This window comes from Wasmannia auropunctata, unplaced genomic scaffold (genome assembly GCF_000956235.1).
Source record: "Wasmannia auropunctata unplaced genomic scaffold, wasmannia.A_1.0 LD336071.1, whole genome shotgun sequence".
In the NCBI taxonomy this organism is placed as follows: Eukaryota; Metazoa; Arthropoda; class Insecta; order Hymenoptera; family Formicidae; genus Wasmannia; species Wasmannia auropunctata.
Window position 1 is genome coordinate 3,061,249 of NW_012026819.1, and position 20,452 is coordinate 3,081,700.

Sequence of the window (20,452 nt, forward strand, 5' to 3'; positions counted from 1 at the left end):
ATTGATTCGTGCCACGAGCGTCTGACATTTTAATTACGTGCGAACGATATATCCACAGGTAATACAAGCTATGTAGGACATACGGCGCACTCTTTCACGGACGACAATTCACGGGATAGCCGATAGTGGATCGTACTGCGTCTAATAAAAGTCGAGTAGCTTCTGAACTCGTTCGCGAGTAACCCGACGCAACATATCACCGTTGTCACGTCAGAGTATCTTTTCTCCACCCTGAAAATTTATTCTTTCCACTATCGTGTACACACATCCACCCCGATGAAACGTGACACGAACGAGATGGCCTGCTTACGCACATACATGTTCCTATTATTGCTAAATCAGTATTTATAATATGCGAAGAAAGCTCCAATTTACATCAGATGCTTATATGTATTATAGAATATACTGCATTAATTCTATGTTAAATTTTTCCATTTTTCGATTTAGACATTGTCGGATATAAGATATTTTTTCATGTGTCTTTAAACTGATTGTTTTCTAATTGTTTTTGATATTTTAAACATCATAAAAAGAATAATCAATTAGATAGAGGATGTCCGTATAACTTTTAAAGTGCTGCGAGCAAGTAATTAAGTCATTCGGAATAATGGACACGTTTAAAACCTGCTAAATTAAATGCCATTCTTGGAATTGCTCTTTTATCATCACGATCGTACGTAATTGCGGCAGTGAAGTTTGATACATAGGAACGGAGCACAGGTCTCATCCGCTGGAAAGATTCTCTCACGAACGAAGAAGATGAACGAAGGGGGATGAGTGCACGCCGGTGTGTGGGCGAGTTGTATAAATACCGTGGGCTCTCTCAGTCGTAAGTCGAACCACGGCGTCTTAAGAAGGCGCGCGTATAAAGGAGCGCAAAAAGAAGAGCCGCGATAAAAAGGTAGGAGAGGAGGGGGGAGGCCCTCGACGGAAGGAAGACACGCGGCAATGGACCCAGTAGGGTACCCCGGCAAGGAGAGACGCTGAGACACTGGAGTCACGCCAACGAATTAATGGCCCCGGTCCTCGCTGAACGAGAGACAATTATCCAGGGAATTTTATTTAGCCCCCACGTCCGACCGCCCGTCAAAATATTTCCAGTTTCCGAGATGATCGAGCGACTTCTCTCTCCGCGTCCTCCGTCATCTTTCCCACTGCCTCCTTTCCTCTTTTTATTACATTCTGGCCCGTTTCCAAGACTACCTCTCCCTCCGTCAACCGTGCCTCTTTCTTTTCTCCGCCTTAACGCGAACGACACGCCGTATATCTGACAGCGGCGTCATTCGATACGCGATACGTTCGCGCTCGGAAGAGCGAGAGGGCATAAACCCCCCTAACGAATGTAAATTACCCGCGTTCGAGAGGTAGGAAGCCTCTATAGCTCTCTCCGCGAACGATGACACGGGCAAAAATTTAGCCGGAGAGGAAACACACGATTACTTCGGGTGACGACGTATATACCTCGGGAATTCGCGTCGAGCCGAATGCAAATGAGCGAGGATGCGCGAGGGTGGGCGGCAGGGCGGCGCGGCGCGACGTGGGGCTGCACTTCGAAGAAGGCGACTGCCGGCGGCGCGATCGTGAATCGCTATGGATTTAATTTGGCCGGAGTTTCATCAGTCAAACGTGTTCCGTCTGGCGCTCATCGCGGATATATAAAGCTTCGGCTGCCATCCGTCCGATCATCGGCGAGAAGACGGGGAGAAAAGCGAGGCGCGTGGGAGCCGCGCGCGAGCAGACGCATCGGCGCGTGGGTGCGTCACGCGCGCACGGCCAAGTTAATGACGAGGAAACAGAGGCCCCGCAAAGAGGAGCCGATATCGTAGAGAGGGGTTGACAGCGGGATTCGCTCGCGCCGAGACAAAGGGTGGAACAGACGGGATCGTATATACACAACGCAGCGCGCGCGGTCGTAATAGCTGCAATGATGTCCGCGCGACGCGGAATTTCTATTGTCGAGTACATGTCCGGCAGGCTTAATGATTTAATGCTTATTGTTGGTCCTTCTCGCGATTACGCCAGGCCATTGTATCGTATTGTAGGTAGCACTCTGTCGCCGATGCATCAGACGACGTGCGTATATGCGACGCCAGAGATGTATTAAGGGTATAAAGTACATATACTCTTTCCCAACGCTCGCGCACGCTTGTTGCAAAATACAACCTTCGCAGTGCAGGCAGAATTTAGACCGTCACTTTTTACGCAAACCTGTAATCCATCCTCCAAACCGTCCAACCGTCCGTTTTACAGAAATTCCTCTTTCCACGTAGTGCAAAACTATTTGGTGGTTTTTATACATGTAGAAATTTTTCGTGCACACGTAACTTGCGCATGTATGTATTTACACAAAATGTTCCGCGCGCTGCTTCGCGCGTAGTATACTTTTTCGAATAAATTCCATCGGCATGCACAGTTTTTACGTGCGCATAAAACTTTACACGCATGAAAACTACCTCGTAATAGTGTTTCTTTACCGTATAAATATTGCGTCAATATTGTCGCACAGCGTTTACGAGTGCAGCGAAATATGTAACGTTCGAATTTCAGCAAAGTTAAACTTACACAGGTCCGTCAATCCGTCGACTCCATCTTCGGAATCTTTTTCTCCTTTATCCTGACTGTACATTTTGGCAGCTTTTTATCAACTCCCCAATACACCCTCAGTCGCGGTCGTTCCCTCGGTCCGTCCCATGGCCCTATCGACGGTTATTGTGCCACGTACATCAGATACTATTCGATTATCTAGCACCCGAGGGACACCCCAGAAGCACACAAGAGAGATACCTCTCTCCCTCTCTTCCTCCTCTCTCTCTCTCTCTCTCTCTCTCTCTCTCTCTTTCTCTCTCTCTCTCTCTCTCCTCGCGAAGACGGTGTTGCGGAACGTTTCGCGTTCTAACTTATTCATCGCGCATTTACTTAGACCCATGGAAGGCTCCGGGATCGAACTGCTCCTTCGAGATATTTCCCGTTTTACGATTCGAGTACTTACGACGCGTTTAAGCCGACGAAGAGAGAAGCACGCCGCGCGCCGCGCCGGATCGTTTCGACCCCCGTTTTCCCGGGCCGAAAGTCCATCGACGATCCTAAGATCGTAGGCACTTTCTCGCAGTTCCCCGACATTATGTGGTAGCGGATTACGTTCCCGAGTAAATGGATTAGAAAAACCGACTGGGACGTCAACCTGCGTTTTATGACGATTATAATTTCTAGAGTTGACCCTAATAGCTTGAGTGACTGCTTAGATTCCTGTCTCTCATGTGGAGTCAAGCCGTTTCGGAGAACCGCTGATGTAATATTTAATCTGTTCTTCGTTTCAAGATTTTAATATTTCATGACGTTAACCTCGTTTATATTAAAAATTTAATTTTATTTCCCGGGATGGTATCTTCTCGGCAGTTCTGCCTCAGGAAATTGAAAATTTATTAAGTTTTCTGGGTACACACACATAAGTTTTGCAAGGCACTTGATTAAAACGTTTGCTATTTCTATAAGCATGTATAAAATTTAATTGTTGCGCGAGGCACTGTATTAATATACATGTCTTGATTATTGAACTTACTTTTTGAACTCGATATACAATATCCGTTTATTATGAAATATTGTTATTTCATAAGTTCATTTTAACGAAATATTTAACTGTGCAGTGCATTTCGTTCCTGAGGAAACACTGTCATGTAATTACGAGTAAGTAATTTTGTTCGTCATATATACACAAACCCCGTTGGCATATTAATAAACAAGTATAAATCACTTTAAACGGAACGTACTTTCTTAAAGAGACCGAAAATTGCCGCAACGAGCAAAGGCGGGGACAAAAGTCGGGCGGGATAGAGTTCTTCCTCTTTAAATTTCGTAAGTCAAAGAACTTTGTTTCCCCGAGTTCCTCGTGTGGGAGAGGCTCATCGCGTGTCCGTCGACACCGAAGAAATATAACCCGAGCGAGGATGGCAACGGGGTGAGAGAAAGTTTGTGATAACAGTATGTAAGAGTTTCCAAGTCGAGAGACGTGGCTTCACCGTTATTATTTTCTACTATTAGCTAGAAACGACGCTATTAATTTTGTCATTGCATTAATATGCGGTCTGCAGGCGAACTTGCGGGATATATAACGATTACGTTTCTTAAAAAGTCCTAAATAATAATAATGCATAACCGAGCATTTTGCGAATAGTGGCACTTTATATGCAAATCTTTCTCTGGCTTTCTTGTAATTGCTTGCAATGGGCGCCGTAGGAAACGTATTATTTTTAAAGAGAGATGTATCGTCGCGCGCGCGCACGTTAATAAATTATATGCTGAATAAAATACATGAAACGTGTGCTACATCAATATTGTATACATTCGTATTTTTATAAATTTTATTTACGATTTTATATACATATTCTAGCGTAACCATATTTATCTATGTTCACCGATTGTGGCTCTATCATTTTTGTTTCGCACTAAACGTACAGTACATACATTACACTACGTAAAATTTATTACGTATGGTATTATCGATTAAAATGTAGGATCATATATCCCATTATGACAGCATGTCAGCTAGCAATGTTGAAAATGCAGTATAACAAGATATATTTTTAGCTTTTTTTCTGTAATACAACAAATAAAATTCTTACAAACAATTAAATGTTTTTTATAAGATTTGCCAAATATAAGGAAACTATTAATCTTAATGCGCGTAAAGTTTTCCTCAATAATAAATTAATCGGTTCACTTAGTATTACATTGCATTTTTCATTTATATGAAATAATACAAAGTAATTAGTACTGTTATTTTTTTTGTTCAAAATTTAATAACGTAGAATGTCCTAAGAAGATATGCGAGATATTGATAGAACGCCTTAACCGAGCACATGTGCCCGAGGGACATACGATTCTCGCACGCGCTCGTTACAAATGCGGCTCGAACGTAACATTAACATCCGTTCGTGCGAAAATCGATGAACACGCCGTAATGTTTTCGAGCAACGCGGTGAAACAACCCGTACAGTTATCTGCAAACATCAGCAGGCCGTTTCCCGTGCAACCGAGTGGTTGGTTAAAGCAATTTGCAGCCTCGTTTGTAAACAAGCCGTCGCTCATTTGTTCACACTTGCCTATCGACAATCGACACTTTCGTTGTACAGTAATAAATTAATGTCGCGCTGAGCAAGATCGCACTGGCATTGAACCAATCTAGTTAATGAAACAATGAACAAAAAGACTGAAATTCAGTTATCGTCACGCATGGCAATCTCATTGCGTTCGTAATGTAATTAGCGCTAAAAAAAAGGCGATATCTAAATTTCACAAGTTAATTCTTCATTTGTAAATAATTTTCAAAATACAAAGAATAACGCAAAATACCTTAGTAAAATAAATAAATATGGATTTAATACCCTTGTATACGAAATATTTAGAAAAAATAATACAAAATAATGTAAAATACATGTATATATACTAATAGTTACACTGAAGTTTACCACACAGGAGCTGCATTTCTGTTCAAAATTAATTAACCGAAATTAATTAATAACGATTGAACGCTTGCAGCCAGATTTATCGAGGTGTGAAGTATTAAATTGCATGGTGCTTTGAATCTCTTACGAGATATAAACATTGAATTTGCCGCGAGAGACAAATTTTTGGGAGATTGTGTTTAGTGAAAAATGATATAACGGACAATTTAAGTAGATTAAAGTAATGTTCCATTTATATAATCGCGCGAGCGGATCGCGGATGAGGAATGCGTTAACGTAGATTTATTAATGCCTCGATCGTCAAAAGATTCGCGCGACCGTTTAACAACTTCTGCCTTTGATCATCGCATGTAGCATGGACTTCCTATCGCTCGAACTTCCATGTAATTTTTGCCGCTGAACTCCAATATACTTACTCCAATAATCACCTAGCCTGCGTGACTCGAACAATTACCGACAACGCTCCCTGCGAGAGAGAAAATCGACCCACCGCGGCTGCCCTCTTTGGCACGTCAGCTTTGTTCCTAGGAAATTGGATTTGTCTAGAATGCAAATGGAGTGCTGGACCAGAGTATGTCGCGCATTGGTCGAATACGAAGTGCGCGGTTGCACGTAGAAATACGGAAATTGGCGTCTTCATATATGTATACCGTGTAACTTCAAAATGCGTGATGAGTGCTCGGATAAAATCGAGAGAAAGGCTGAAATTTGTTAACAATGGCGAAAGAAAAATAACATTCCAGCCAATCGCATATCTATATTTAAGAAAAAATTATCACGCCTGCCGTCGCAAATCATTTATAATGTTCACGTTACACTCCAACCAAAACTTTCTCGTAGCTTTTGGACATCGTCACAAATTCAGCACATCAAAAATACTTATACAGTGTATCACGGCACTTTCGCCGTCTGAAATGCAACCCATGTTAATATTTCCGCGGCAGATAAGTCATAAACATTCTCCCATAGATTTTCAGGAGATCGCACTTCAAAGAGATACCAGAATCAATCCACAGCATTGATGTTGCGGCGAACGTTAAAGCGACGAGCTGCAGCGGAACATGCGGTGAACGTAAGGCACGGAATAAAAGAACGGGCTTGTTGCAGCGCGCCGCAGCTTTCGCTTTAACAAAAAAAAAAGAAAGAAAAAAGAAAAGAAGAGACGAGCAAAGAGAGGAGAGAAGAGACGCGCCGCGGCACGACGCGCCGTCTGGCACAATGGCGCGCGAACGGGCTTGCGAGTGTGCGGCGAGAAACCGTGTAATCTTACTTTCTAGCCGGTCGATTGGCCTCGAGGAGAGTCACTCTTTCGAGCTCGACGGTCCAGGCATGCAGACACACGCGCACGTATAGCCATCACGGATACACGAGCGTAACGAGCAATCGCGCGGCTACCGCGTTTCGTCGGCATGAAAATTGCTTGTTGTACGGCACGAGCACATTGCTCCCGGTGTTTCCGTCATGTGGCGTAACGAGCCATATCTAAATGCCCCACCGACACGGCGGGATACGTCGGGTAATTGATAATTGAACGTTTGAGATATACGTTATCTTGGATTTATCGTAGGCGGGGAGAGGTATATTGTGCGTCTCCTCGCCCAACGCGCGAGAGAGATACGCGCGTCCGTTAGAGGACTGGTTCTTACGGCGACGTTGAGCGTCATTGACGCGAGATGGAAGGCGTAATTAAGCCTTTACAGATCGTATCGGCGAGACCACGTATAATGGCGCGTTAATTTTTGATCCCGCGTTAAGTGCCGTATGATCTTTCCCGAAGTATGCCGCGCTTAATCTCGCACACAACTCGGAAATTGCTTTAAAGATATTTGAGATATTTCTTAATTTTTATATATGAATTCCTAACTTTAATATATCTATAATATATAATATACATATATATGATTTTATACACAAATTCTAATTTTTATTATATGTATGAATTATACCTTTGCTATAAATTCACGCATATTCACAATTCGTAAATTCACACATACTTTTTATGGAATATAATCGATTAATCTTTTCTCATCTCATGCAACAAATGTTACATTAACCTTTTGAAGAACGGCAATTAATTCTTGTAACACGTTAATTTTTCTACACTCTGCAAAATATTTCTGTCCATTACGATTCTATTATAACAATCAATTATTAAAATAATATACAGATACTTTACTGAGAAATATATTTTTTTAAGTGAAAACTATTTCTCATTTTTCCTGTGCGATATAATTTCAAAAATAATTTAGCAAAATTGCCAGATATTTATTTATTGACTGTTATCTGTATTCATTAGCGAAGGTCCGTTTTAGAGCGAACTGGCTATTTTTAATTAAATTCTTTTAGCGAGAGCAACGTACGAGCGCGAACGCGCAATAAAAGCACGAGGATGTCGATGGTGGTGCGTAACGCGTGAGATTTACGCCATGCCGATCGGAGTGGTTGCGTCTATTAAAACGGCTTTCCACGCGTTCGCCGGTGTCGAACGCAAATAACCGTGGCGCGTTGACCAGAAATTCTCACACGTATCGCCGTGGTAAAACTCGCGAAAGCCGACCCCCCGTGCCCATCTCGACGAGGTGTAATCAAGCCCGCTAAGTCCTAAGTACATACGCACGCCGCCACTTGTTCGACCGTGATTTATCCGCGCAATAATATTTTTCCGATCGCACATCCGCACGCATATAGGCCGCCCCAAATATTGCGGCTACACGTCGACACGTGCGTATATATCGTATACTGTAATCGATGCTGACAACATGAGGGATAATTTCGTAATAATTTATGAAAAGCAGAAACCGCGACTCGAACAGCTTGCTCACGCTGCGCCGGCCGGTAGCGGCGCGACGTGTTTCAGAATGTATATCATTTAAGTACTATATCGTTGGTACAACGTGTAATTTCGTATCTATCCGCTCTTCCGTGAAATTAATCAGAAAGGCAAAGATGACCAGCGTAGCGTTAAAATAATTACGCGATAAACGCATTTACCTGTCGTCCCCGGGCTTTACATGTTTGCGGCTGAAACTTATAGGAAGTGATGGCTTTAAGCTAGCGTTCCAGTTTACGGGCAACAAGTTTCCCAAGTGTTCTCAATGGTGTATAACGGCGTACACTGTATACACACGCACCGTGTATATACGTATATAGCGCGCGGACATTGTGCGCGGCAGTTCCTGATAAGTCTGTAGATTATGTTGACGGCTTTGAATATTCTTTAATGTAAATTCCCCGATATCCGGAACACCTGCAGGCGGAGAGGCCGACGATAATCGAGAACGGCGATTTGACACGGGGTCAAGTCACTGGATTAAACTTTACGGCTACGCCGAGCCCGACGTAGGTGTCGCGTGACCGCGATGATCGATGTCCCCCCGTGTTAAATAATTCAACGATTTCCGACGTATAGTCTCGTGCATAGGGCACCTCTTCCTCTTGCCCTCTTTCGCGGCCACAATTGCGCGTGTGTGCCCATGTATAGGGGCGGCGAGTGATACACCTCCCAATACAAGCGTGTAACGTAATAAGGACAAATTGCACGCGTCTCGCATAAACGTCTCGCGACGGACGTGGACGCGTGTGTGTTCCCCCTGAAACCGGCTTCCACCCGAGGTTTCTCCCTGAGACATTAGATCAGCGAAAAATCAATGTCGTTCGCGAAATGATTTATTCGTAGTAATTACGCCCGGCTCGGATTCAGGTCGGAGAACTTTTTCTCTTTGAACAGAGCCATTAATTTCTTGGGCGGCGTTATATGAGCTAGGAAACGGCGAATATGTACTCTATATAAGACTTTATTTCTCCGTGCGCTAACTTTCCTTTCTCTTTTGTTTCAGGTAAGTATACGCCCATACGTCATCGAGCTCCTCCGTGCACAAGACGGGATAAATACGACGGTTTCGGATCAAGGTTCGTTTCTGCAGTTGCCACGTCAGATTATGTCACGCGTTGAACGTCATCGCAAATATAAAATGCGATCTCAATCTGCGGAATTATAGTTTCTTTCTTCTGCAACCACCGCGAGAATCGCGTGCTTGCATTTTTTTAATAAAAATTCAATTTCGAGATGAAATACAAGTATTTTTGGGTTACGCAAAATTGTGGAGACCTATATACATGGCTAATTCGATCGCAACATTGTTGGCGAATATGAATTGTGAAGGGGATCGGTACGAATTCACCCCGCGCGTATAATGAATCACGAATGTTCGGCAACGCTGTTTACGGGGGTGGAATTACAATAGTTAATTAACTCGTAGCATTCAAGGCACAACAATCGAACGCGACGCTCGGCTAAATTTCGCGTGGCGATCGCGCGCTATATTTCGATCGGACGCGTACCTACCTGTCCAAACAATCGGCTGATCATCTATTAATTTGCCTACTGTGCGAAATTGAACGCGAAGTATTTACATGCGTGGAACGTAATGCGCTCGAAACTGGGCTGATCGAATCGCAAAGCCCCGCGTCGCATTATTCAGATACCTTTCGCGGAATCAGATTGAGGCCTGCAATAATTCTCGGGCGCGGGAAGGTCGCGAATCGTAAAGCAGCGAACAGCGGAGCAGTTAAATTTTTTATAGCGATTTCAGCTACTTCGCCGTATTTCGCTGCATCCAAGCCGTCGGCGACTCGGTCATTCATAAATCACGTCTTGATTTCGCCCGGCGGCGGCGGCGGCGGCGGTGGCGGCGGCGCGACGACAAAACGCGCGCAAGCCGAATGAATATACATAAAATACTTATGTGCGCGCTACGCGAGATTTTATCGGGCCATGCGGGGACATTAATTCCCATTGTACCGCATTATACGGATCATAAAGCTCCGCTCTCTGGACAGGGCGATGGCAAATCTATAACAAGCAGATCGCCCGCCCGATAATCGACCCCGCTTCGAACGGCGTCAACCTTAATGGAATCATCTCCAGCCGATATTGAATATTAGTGGGAAAAGTGTCGGTTTTATTACAAGTAATGCAAATTTCATACAATTCACGATTAAAAAATACGATGGGCAAAAATGCGATTTTCTGAGCAAAATCTCTATTAATATGTATGTATATAATAATTGATATATTTCTACCATAAATAAATTGCGACCACTTTTATTTGTCGGAACAAGCGATTACTTTTTATTGTCGAGAATAACGATCTATCTATTCTACAACATTAAAAAATGGTTATAACAATTTAATTTCTGACGCATGTAATTTTGTAATTGGATATGTAATATCTTTTTTACTCGTAATAAACTATTTATTGTAATACATATTTCAATATCACACATGCAGGTTATTTAATTATTAAGTTACGGAAAACCAGCCATGTCGACAAATTTAATATACAGCTGTGTAATGAATTATTTCATTGGTTTTCCAAACAATTTGCATTTTGCGTGATAAAATAGGTGACTTTCATAATTCGCATATATTTTTATAGTGCACTTTTAAAAATATAATTACTCCCTTCTACTAGTAACTAATAACCAATAAATTGAGTATTACTTTTTTAAATAAAAGTGCACCTAATATTTGAAAGATTATACAAAAAAATATTCATATCCTTTCTAAAGTCTATCTAGAAAGCTCAAAAAATAAATCACAACGACACTGTTCCCTCTTTTAAGGGGTGCCCCTTATTAATTTTTTACCAGAAACGTCGTCTGCATTATTTCTCGAAGAAAAACGTCTGACGCAGACCGTTAAATCGTCTGCCAGTACGGAAGCGGACCGAAAGAGCCCTATCTCTGTACGGGGACGAGGGCGAAGATCCGGAGAAATGGACTACATCGAATCTGCGGCCGACTTCATAATACGGTCTACGGAATATCCATTTGTCGTCGGGCCAAGCCTACGGCCGCCGGGATTTCCTTCTCCCCGCGGTTATGCGCGGTCGCATTACTTTTATTCGGACGTTATTGATAAACGATAAAATCTAGTCGGAAGTCCTCCCCCCGCTCATAAATTCCGCGGCACTTCCGCCCGACGAGCCGTTCGACAAACCGCTCGCGACGAATAAATCACTTCCACCACCCCCCACCCCTTGTGCAAAAGCATTTTCCGGCTAACCGTAATCCGAGCATCAACGAATTAAGGAGCCCACTGCGGCTGGATTGCGCTGGATCGATCAAATTATTATGCGATTTGTATGTGCCAATGCGCCGTGTTTCCTCTCGCGTTTCACACATACACACACACACACAGACAGACACACACCCACGCCGTACGACTTCATGCGTGGTGTAGATGCAATTTAATCATACACAATGCTGCGTGTAAATTGCAACCGCCACCAGCCGAGATTGGAACTTTCAGTGGCGATTTGCACAGAAACAATAAGTTCTGCTAACACTATTGAAATAATTATTATATTCGTCAATTGCAACGTGACTATATATTAGCTTAGGAAAACCGTGCGAGAAAAGGAAAATATGTTCAATTATATACATTTCAATTATTTGTTTATAAGTTTTTAACGATTGACGAAACAATAGCATGTCATTTACAACGATATGTAAGTTAACACTCTTGCTTTGTGCTTCTCGTTTAAGAAATTTTACATCTCTTCTCTCCGAAAGGGTAAAAAGTTTTGGTTTTACGAACTACACATGCAATAAAATAAACGTACAGTTGCAAGAAAAATCGATCAATCTTCTTATACAGGACTTACAGGATACTTATACGCCCCGCGGGGTTGGAATGACAGATACAGAAGCTATTCAACATCGTCGGATACAGCGAGCGGGAATCCGTCGAATAGACCCCGGCGCGACGTTATTGTGATGTGCCGTACATGCGACCAGCATGGCATATCGGAAGCCAATGTCAATCTTTCCCCCTCGCTTATACATGCGTTGACGTGAAGACGTGTGTTCCCTCGTGCGGAACTATAGAAACCTGAATTACTTGAAGCGCCTTTCAACCCCAATGTCGCGAACCTACGAGTGCCTACCTACACATTTGGATTGAACTTGCACGCGCTCGCGACGCTGACGCGACTTCGGGATCGAGTGTAGTGTCTTCAATTTCTTCCATCCTCCCCCCTCTTTTCTGTCGCTTTCCCGTTCCTCTTCTTTTTTTTTTTTCGTTGAGAATATTTCCCTTTCATCTTCGACTGGCAGTACCAAGAACCTCCCCCGCTATGCAAATCGTATTTTGTCGTAAAACGTGCAGGTTCGCTGCCGAAGAAGCCAGCGCGACGGAGCGGATGTAGATGTGACTAGGAATCGAAGGGGAGGGATGAGTAGTCGAGAGGGCGAACGGCGTCCACGCTTGCGAAAACACCGAACGAGAGATTTAAGGGTGAAGTACCGCCGCCGTAGGAAAATAAAGAACCCTCGTCTGCATGGAGCATCCTTAAGCTGAGCTCTTGAGAATGTAAAATCGGTATACGTTTAAGCGAGCCAATTGTACATGTATGAATAAAAACAGATTTTTTCTCAATAAAAGATGAGATCGGTAAACCGTCCTAATTTTGTTTTCCGTATACATCTGGTCGATTCGATAACTTCAAAGTGTTTGTTTTTCATGTGTTAAACGTAATTCCAATTTACAAGATAAAATACAACTTTAAAATTTAAATTTTGATATATAATGCATCTAGATACAAGCAAGATCAATTTTACATAAAGCAAAGTTAAATTCAAAATCAATTAAGAATCTGGAAAAGAAAAACAAATTAGATTTGATATAACATTATTACTTTTATATGTAAAAAACGTAACGCAATTATGTGAAAAATTAATTTCCACAGTCTGTTCTGAAAATAAAGCACGCTAATAAAGAAATTAATTTCCAAATTAATTTCCAAATTAATTTTCACAATTAGATTTGACATTTTTCTGAGAATAACTCTGTACAAAGAAATTCACTGAAAAATCGGTATTTTTTTGTATACCATCTTCCACGCGCGTAACTATAACGAAACACCGCGTGCCTGTACTACCACCATTACTGTTTCGAATTTCGTTGTCTATAATGGAAAGTGAAATGGTTACCGCGCGAAACTGTCACCGGATGTGTCTGCGGATGTTGTGTACCGACGACGTGGTACCTACGCACATGAGCGAAGCGTATTACGAGAGGCGCGCGACGCGGACGCGTGTCTCCGTGTTAATAATCGCGGCGCTTTCGAGACGTGTGCGTTGCTTTACATGCAAATCAGACAATTGCAGCCGATACGTACGGACGTGCGTCGGGAATGGGGTTAGACGCGGGGACTATGTCCATCGGTGGTTTAATTAGATTATGCTGCCATACCTCATCGGGCTTCACCCTTGTTCCCCACCACCGACGACGGGCTCTGTGCAATCTGACAAACACGGAATGACACTCTGTCCAGCGATGCATAACGCGATAGCGTGCGCACAGATTAGAGATAGACAGCTGCGATAAATACAACGAGACAAAAACATGATTGACTCCACCATAAATTAGAGTGAATTTTGGCGAAACGCTCATACCCGTCTCAGACCAGCGTAATATACGCGCTCCTAAATCGCGAAATTTGCGCATCGTGTTCTGCATGCTATCCCACGTATTATTATATGATTTATTTCATTTCTATGAAATGTATATACGTGTATATATGTACCTATATATGGGAAAATTAGTAAAATGCAGAATAATTTATTACACGCACATTTATTAATTGCAACAGCAGCAACCGAATAATTTTTATACGAAATAATAATTTTGGTAATAATTAAAAACTAGAAAATATTTAATATCGAAATGAAAAAAATCACGTGTGTGTGTGTGTGTGTGTGTGTGTGTGTTAAGATATTTATAAGATATTTAAATTTCGCATGTTCATAAAAATATGGCATTTTTTGGAAGAATATAATTATGTTCATGTAAAATTTTATTCATACCGCTCTCTCTCTCTCATTTCTTAGCCACCATAATATTGTGTCCGTTAATTGACCCCAGCTGGAATTCAGACCAGATGCAATTTACGTAAATGAGAGAACATTATTACGAATCGCATCAATGCTGTGGAATGTATTCCCGCGTTATGCATGATCAGAGCGAAATATCCCATGCGATTCCCCAAGTTAAATGAAGATTTTATGCCCGCCAATTTCCGCGCTGTCTCGCGATCAAACGTAAATTCATAAACACGCGTGCGGGCAAACGGCATATTAAATACGCGGACGAATAAACAGATACGCACAGACGGATGAATAAGCAAACGGAGGATCCAGGATATAAGCGGAAAGAGGGAGAGGGTTCCGCGAACATCGTTGGATGCTTCAGGGTATTCAGAGTTGAAAGCCCGACAATATGCACGTTCCTGCCCGAGCCGATGATTGGACACATTCCATTCGTCTCATCGTCGCCGTCAAGCACGGCGGGGCCCGTCATTGTTTCGCGACAAATTAGTTTGTCAAAACCAGCAGGAACGAGAATGACTCGCAAGCGCGCGAGTCATTTCGCCTTGGAACTCGGCTAGGGCGAAAATTGAGGCAGCAAGATGGATCGGCGCGCGGGTAGCGAGAATAGCAGAAGCGCGAAACGCTGCCCAGTCGAAGTTATTTCCGTACGCGATTGGACGCTTTTTTTCAATACTGCAGAGGTTTCAACGAATGACAGGCGGCTATCGCGCGGCGCGTCATTTGTTTCGTCTACGTGAATTGAATTTTACTTTTTTGGACTTTTCGGCGACGGCCGAGGATATATGCAAGTCAAAAAGACTACGCAAAACGCTGTGGTTTATACGTGAATCAGTTTTATTTCAGTTTCGCGTCTGATTTGAACGATTACGTAATTATTAACACTTCCATTTTCATCAAGCTTTCATCAAAATATGTGTAAATAAAACAAAATTAAATATTTTAATAAATATATCGGCTTTATTATTAATCAAATATATCAAAGTTTAAGATTTTTTTAGTGTATATAATGTTCTTAATTTCTTATTTAAGCTAACAAAATACAATGAAAAAAAAATTGTTGATTTAAAAAAATATTATTTCATTCAACTAAATACGGCAGTTACGGGCTGTCAAGCAAACATTTGTTAATTCAACAAAATACTTGTTAATCCACAAAAATATCATGTTATTGATGTATGTTTAATTCAAAAATATATATAATTGAATCAAAGAAAAACTATCAACAAAACGCATTTAGTTATTTTAACAACTTTTTTTCTCAGTGTAGTACGTTGTATAAATATAAAGTGACATTAATAATGACTTGACTGAAGTTATATGCTTGAAATCAGCATGCAGTCATATTATATGACTGTAGGCAAAATATGACGATGTGCAAAAGAAGAAAAAGAGACACAGATCTTGAGGAAAGGCGGACAAACGAGAAAATGTTAACACGACTTCGAAACAAGAAATCACGACAAGGTATAGCTGGAGCCGAAGGTCTTTGAGATTTTATTTCCGCGCGAGATAACACCCTTAAACCATGACGTCGCGTGGCGGCATGGAGCCAACGAGAGTGGCGTAATTACCTACAATCAGTCACAGGATTACGTGGGTTCTGCAGACCCGGCCATTCGTTCCTTTTTTCCACGTCTATCTTGCATACACGCACATCAACGTGCACATGTTTTTACACGGTGGTCACTGTCTACCGAGGGTGGCGGAAGGGAGGGAGGGGGCAGGGGGACCAAATAAATTGCGCGATGGCAAAAAAGTAACGACCAAAAATGCGTCTAATCTCAGGCTGAAAGTCGGAGTGATGTCTCTTTCCGCGAGAGTACTCGGAGAAACGAGATTTGAGTTACGGGGGAGTTCCCTTGCTCGATTGTGGGGAGGTGTTTGCAAAATCGCGACGTCAACGTTGAGTTCTTCGAAAGAATCTAATCTTCTAATATCCATATTGTACTATTTCGTATCCAATTTTTCGCAAGGCACAGACGACAATCGGTCATTTCGTGGCGTACAGAAAACACGTCTGTGTACATCTTAGATTACGGTGCTACGTGACATTATGTCGCGTCGTTCATAATTCAGATCTAAAATGAGTCAACGACCTGGAAACATTTGTATTTCGTGCAATTATGAAAACAACACACGCCATTCGGCATTCACGAACGCCGTAAAAAGAGAAATCCTCATACTATTGCCGTGACTGAGGCAAATTAAAAGGATTGGCTCGCGAGTTTTACAATGTAAAGTTATTATCGCGACGCGGCGTAAACGTTATGACACCTGCTTATTGTACGTAAGCGTTCCTGGAAGCCAATGCCGTTTGCATAAAGCGGTAATTCGCTTGGCAAGTATTAGCTAAGTATTGAGTTGTAAATATTAAACCCAATAATTTAAGAAGTGCAGTCTCAGTCTTTTCAAACGAGACTGCATCTCATTATTCTAGTTCATGTTCTCTTAGAAAATTTATTGCAAACAGTAAGACGAAAAATTTCTAAATTAGGTAATTTCTATATCTCTATAGACCTTTTTTTAAAGATATTCAGCAATACCTATATACCTACTCATATTATTTCCGAAACAATTATCAGCCCTTTCGCAATTAACAATAATTACGCAGTAGGCACGAATATCCCTTCCCAAGAGGGCGCTACAGACATTTTTCAACGTTAAATGACTTCACGTCCTCTGCGCCACCCTCACGTAGGGTCAAGAATTTAACAATTGAACAGGCCGCCGTTTATCTCGTCAGGGGTTGATCGCCTTTTTGCGCGACCGACCCCTCCCTGCCTATGCAACGAGTAGACACGAGCGGCGAGGGTGGATGTGGTGATGGACGAGGAGCAAGAACGAAGCTCCCCGGTTGCATGATGCGAATCGCTATAGGGATATATATATGCAGTTATGCAGACTCCGCCGATGCGTCACTCCGGCGCATTATACGACGTGCCTTGGGATCGCATATTCCCCCGGGAACCAGCCGCAGGAGAGGGGGGGGGGGAGATCCTAGCGGAATATATTTTCTACGTCGCGCAGAACGACAGGTTGAGCGCGTAGAGTCACGATGTCGCCTTTTTTTAATAAGAAAACCACGATGCTATCCCCCGACTGCGTCGTCCATTTTACGGTTCATCGCACACTCGTAATTTCAATCGCGCGACATTGCGAGCCTCGCTAAGTTTTGACAAAGTAATTAATTCACTCGGATAGACGAAATGGAATATAACGATCCACCTAACTGTGCGCAGGCATTTACTGCATTTACATTTCCTCTATTCCCGGAAAATCGCCTAAATGACATAACACTGCACTTGGCAGGCATGATATTGGATTTTATTTCACGAGTCGATAGATTGAAATAGGTATTTCCGTATCGACAGTTATTAATCTGCATTGCCGCGCTCATGATAATGCGCCGCGGATTTTCACAATTAGAATATTCAATGCGTGAAATATTCACTTGCTCTGCATTACATCTTTGTCGGCGAATCATTCGATAATAGTATTTTCATGATAGATTACTTGGCAAAGCTTATTATTTCCATTCGGTATTGATGAATCAATCGAAATGTCACCGACAGACTCATCAATTTGCGCACAACTCTAACACTATAGGTACGTATGACCGGCGCGATGCAATTTCATTCCTTCATTTTCACGGACGGTAATAAAATGATAATGGAGACTGATAACGCAGACAGAGTAATGCTGATTCGCGCTTTGTAACAAACGGCGGAAATTAATGTTTAATCGACAAAGAAGATATCATGTTTTCTTCTTCGTGGACATTAATATTCGTTTGAAAGCGACGTAAGCTTTGAAATTATCTCATTAAATGAATTACAGTGATGAACAAATTGCGCGGTAAAATATTAAAATGCTATGCGCTGTGCTTCTTTAAGCATTACGATCACGTAGCAACATGTATGATTTTTTTTATTTGCTCGTTATTAATTTTTATTAAAATTATTAACGGTTTGAAAAAATCGTGATAATTGATAAGCCACTATATTTATTCTTTTCATTGAGACGGCGGAAGCCGCGAAAAGTCCGTTAACGTGTAATTATTTATTTAACCGCGGCGTCTTATCTATCCCGGCGCAGTGGCGTATGGTATTCCTCAGAGTTGCAGATAACACAGAGGCGACCGCGGTCCCCTTCGTAGTAGGTCCACAATTTTGTAGGGTAAATTCACGAAAATCGATTCTATCGATCAGCGCGACGTAATTAAGGGGGATAAACAAGCCACCGTATTCCGATGCAATGGTTTAATAATCGATCGTTGCTGCCGCACGAGAGGAAGGGGAGAGCAGAGCGGGCTCGGAGCAGATAACCTTGGGTGGCACTAGCAGCACCGATGGCGATAGCTACAAAGATTGATTGCCAGTAATTAAATGTTCGCGGTCTTCCCATCTTGTATAATATTTTACCGAGCTCAGAAACATGCGTGGCGTGCGTGCATTTCCGCGAAATACGAGTACGAATAATACGCGACAATTATGCCCATGTGAACAGCAGCTATGCCATTTTGACAGATTATCTGCAAAGTGTTGATAGAATAATAACATAAAAGAGTTGTCCAACAGACGGAATAATTTTCTAACGAGCAATAAACTTTTAATGATTCTCGTGAAATAAATAAGTTCTCTCTCCGGAAATGTTACATTCCAGCGATACCGTTTAACAAGGCTACACAACAAACGAGCCGTAGAATCTCCTCAGCGGAGGTAATTATACAACCTCTATGACGCTGATAATTAGCCGGGATAATTTGAACAATTGACTGAAATGACGTTATCGAGTTAACGAGACACCATACCTTGACATATATATCAAGGGTATGGCGGATGAATATGTGTATCTTGACATGTGTGTCAAATCTCGCTGAGTCAACATACCTGAATTCAGTTGATCGAGTCAACTGTGTCACAAGCCGCGTGTACACAATCGCGATATCCGTGACTCGCGCCGCGTGTTGAATCAATCATATCGAGATGTAGAAATCTATCGAGGCATTCTCGGCATACGCTCGCATATGCTCATGCACCGGCGTAACAAGTTCTTCCTTGTACGTAGAGAATTCCCCGACGAACGAACGTATTGGTACCGAGTATAAGCCGAGTGCGAGCGTCGAATAATTCAACGTACGGCAGGTTACGCACACGCGGACAATATATACCGCCCTTCTTTATACCGTAGTTGTAACGTAACGTGTAACAACGATGGGGTACATTTGGTCGGATCTATCGAATCGATCAGCCCCTTATAATTAAGAGGGGAGAGGAGCCGCCTAACTAGGCGCCACATTTTGATCGCATAATAATCGAGCGTCAGTGGGCCGCGACGCCGACGCGCGTGGGGACCGGGCGCAGTCGGACCGAGAGAGAGATAATCCTACGGATCAGAGGAGCCAAGGCGCGACGACGACGCTGCGCCTCGTAAATTCCATGCTAGCGCGTGACTCACGGCGGGGGATGGATTAACCACCCTCTCCACCCGGACTGTGCACACCCTTCGCATGCAGGTCGCATTGCGGAAGGAACGTCTCCCAACGCTATAGAAACCGGCTGGAACGCGACGGAATGAGACGCCAGAGGACGACGCTCGAAGTCGTTCTTGCGTACTCGCTGTTAGCTAATGATGAAGCTAGTTTATATGTATATATACATATAATGACGAAGCTAGTTTATATATGTACAATATATACATGTGTATGTATAAGTGTGTACGTCAATATTATTATTTTATGTCAAATTATTTCTCGTAGATTCCTCCTCCTCTCAGGTTATCCGAGAGCTTCGTTAAATTTCCTCGACGCGACATTCCCCGTGTGTGCCGTTGTTTTCTAATTATTAAATATTTAAACGGTTTGATTAAAGACGATACTTTCAATACTTTCGATATAACACAATATATGTAACAATCAATTAATGACCGTGTTCTGTCGAGTTGTCAGTGCCGTAGGACTTCCTTAACACAACACTCGTGAAAACGCGGATAACTATGATCGCGCGATACTTTGTGCGACACTCCCAAAGTTAACGCTTCGAACCGACTGTGGCTCATTTGTTCAGTTAAATCGGCGACGATGAGCTTATGTTAGC

At 42.5% G+C, this 20,452-nt stretch overlaps 2 protein-coding genes across 6 annotated transcripts in view; one reads left to right on the plus strand and one right to left on the minus strand.

The window, feature by feature from the left end:
- LOC105449951 (protein slit) overlaps positions 1-20,452 on the plus strand; it is a 352,872-nt gene that overhangs the window by 194,046 nt on the left and 138,374 nt on the right. The gene's annotated exons all lie outside the window — the stretch shown is intronic.
- The window catches only part of LOC105449950, a 261,548-nt gene that overhangs the window by 174,830 nt on the left and 66,266 nt on the right, over positions 1-20,452 (minus strand). The window lies entirely within an intron of this gene.